Below are 2,693 nucleotides of genomic sequence, written 5' to 3'. Positions count from 1 at the left end.
TGGTAGGTTTTAGGAAGTTTAAGAGGAATATCATTGGAGGCAGGCTTGGAGAGTTTTTAAATCTTCCTGGATTTTCAGTGTTTCTCTACTTCCTGTACCTACCTGAAGATGTGATCCCTCATTCTGCATTCTTCCCTTCTCTTGCTATGTATTCCTGCCTTCCCTGACAATATAAACTCTTGCCTCTCTGGAACTATAAGCAAAATAAACTCTTCCTTCTAAAAATTCCCTTGGTCATGGTTTCTTATCCCAACAGAAAACTAACTAATACACAAGTCCATACCAGAGTGTAGGCTATTATTATGAGAACATGACCTTGTGGATTTGGAAGAAATGAGGAAGAAAGACTTTGGAAGTTTAGACTAGAAAAGTAGTGGAATACTGAAAGCAGAGTTTAACAGGCTCCAAATAGGAGCCTGGAAGAAAGTAGTGCTGAAATCAAAGTAGTTAGGAGGGAAATAAAGGCTTAAACAAAGGCAACTGGAATATTTTGGCAAAGCATGTGGCTGCCATTTTCGCACAGCTTGCCTGAGGCTAAGTTGAAAAGTAATGTACTAATTTGCTTGCCAGAGGAAATTTCAAGTCATCCTAAGAGAATTAAAGAATTAGTAGTGTGATTATTGATGGTGGTTATTATGCCCTTCTACAGTGAAAAAGATAAATTTGGGCAGAAAGAAATGCAGAATGTACAATTTGGAAAGAAAGAGAGCTCTGTGTAGTTGAATAATATTGGAGTCAGAGCAAGTGCTAAAGGAGAGGATCTCCTGGATAAGGAATTTAGAGCCATTAAGGGGAGACTTACAAATTTTCACTGGAACAATAGCAAGAGGACCTGCCCTCAAGGCACAATCACACCAAGCTAAGCCTCAAACTTATGAAAGGAAAATGCCAGAGGTGTTTTCTACTCCCAGAAAACCACAGTATAGAAAAGCTGCTAATTTGGTTGAGGCAGGCAAGAATCCATCCCAGGCTGACAACCAAACTTGTCAGTGTCATTCATATGGTGCTGGCTTTAGAGGCATGAAAGATGCAAGAGTGATGGGGTCATTGGTTCTTCATTCATGATTTGAGAGCTGCTGAAGCCAGGCTGTGTGCAGCAGGGGTGTTTCTGCATAAAGAATGCCACGATGGGCCTCTGAGAGCAGCAGTGAAGGTAAAGTCTGGGACACAGTAGAAACCCCAAGATGTTGGAGATACTGGAACTGTGAAACATCTGACAAGAAAAGCTGCATACAGCAAGTGATACCAGCCCCAAGAAGGATGTATGTTTCAAACACCAATCTTGAGGGTCTGACCCATCCTAGCCCTTTGTTAGTAAAGTTCTAGAATTCAGATCTGGAGCTACTGGATTTGGCATTTTTCCTGATTGTTTATGATCATATTTTGGTCCATTATTTTATCCGTATGCTCCCATCTCTCCTTTTTGGAATGGGAATGTGTATTCGGTTCCATTTTGTGTTCGAAGCATGTAATTTCTCTTTTTATTTTTACAGTGAAGAGATTACCCTAAATCTCAGAAAGTCCTTGGACTCTGAAATTCTGAATAGTATTGAGAATGGTAAAGATTGTGGGGACTTCTACAGGTGGACTAAATGTATTTTGCATATTATAGTCTTAAGCATATGGGGACCAAAGAGTGGGATGTGATGGGTTTGGAAAATTCTTAAACCTGGCTGAATGTCCACTCTCTATACTCTGTGCCTGCTTGAAGATGTGATTACTTGACTTTCTGCTCAGGCTGCCTTCTGTCACCACCTCCCCTGCCATTATGGTCTCTTAACCATTTGCAACCATGAGCCAAATAAACTGTTTCTTTTAAAAGTTCCATGGTCAGGATGTTTTCTGGTTTCTGTTACTTTTCATAACAGAAAAGTAACCATGTGAAGAAAATTAATCAGCTAAATAGTTTATAAATTCACATTTATAGTGTAAAATACCATTAATTTCCTCAATTGTGTTCGGATGATTGAGGTACAGAAAAGAGAAGTAGTAAACATGAGACTAGATCATGTTATAAATGTACAGTTCACAATTCAAGAAAATAACAGTGCAACAAACATCCCAGAGCAAGAGAAGCTCCAGTATGAGCTGCAAAAATGGACATGAGCTCATGAATCCCAGGGTCTGTTGCAAGTCTTAGGATATGTGCTATAAGAACCATTCAATTGGTTGGTTGTCTCTTCTCCAGAAACTTGTTTCTCACAGTGTTCTACTATAGTTCTCTGCCAACTATCTTCATAGATGGTTCTTCACTAGAAAGAAGAGAATAAAGCCTCATAGTTCAAGACTTCTCACCCTTGCAAAGTGTTCAGATTGTAATCTGAGGCTGTACCCTTATGGAGAACAGTTGGTTTTTGCTTTAACTTGGACTATGCAGCAGATATAGGGACCACTCCTTACGGCTAATGTGTGGCTCACTGTATATTATTCAAATATTGCCTTTTTATATTATGATTTATGATTATTTAATTCTATTCAATTATGTTAGTCTTCTTACACTGTGGAAAAAATAAATACTATACTCTGTGATAACAACATAGCTCAGCAGGTAAGGCACTTGTACCTAAATTAAATCCCTGGAGGCCCACAAGGTGGAAGAGAAAACTGACTCCTGCAGTTTTCCTCTGGTTTCCACACATGTGCAATGGCAAGCAAACACACACACACACACACACACACACACACGCATGCAT

This window comes from Nannospalax galili, unplaced genomic scaffold (assembly GCF_000622305.1).
Source record: "Nannospalax galili isolate Female #2095 unplaced genomic scaffold, S.galili_v1.0 scaffold627, whole genome shotgun sequence".
Lineage (NCBI taxonomy): Eukaryota > Metazoa > Chordata > Mammalia > Rodentia > Spalacidae > Nannospalax > Nannospalax galili.
Note: the sequence above shows the minus strand (reverse complement) of the source record.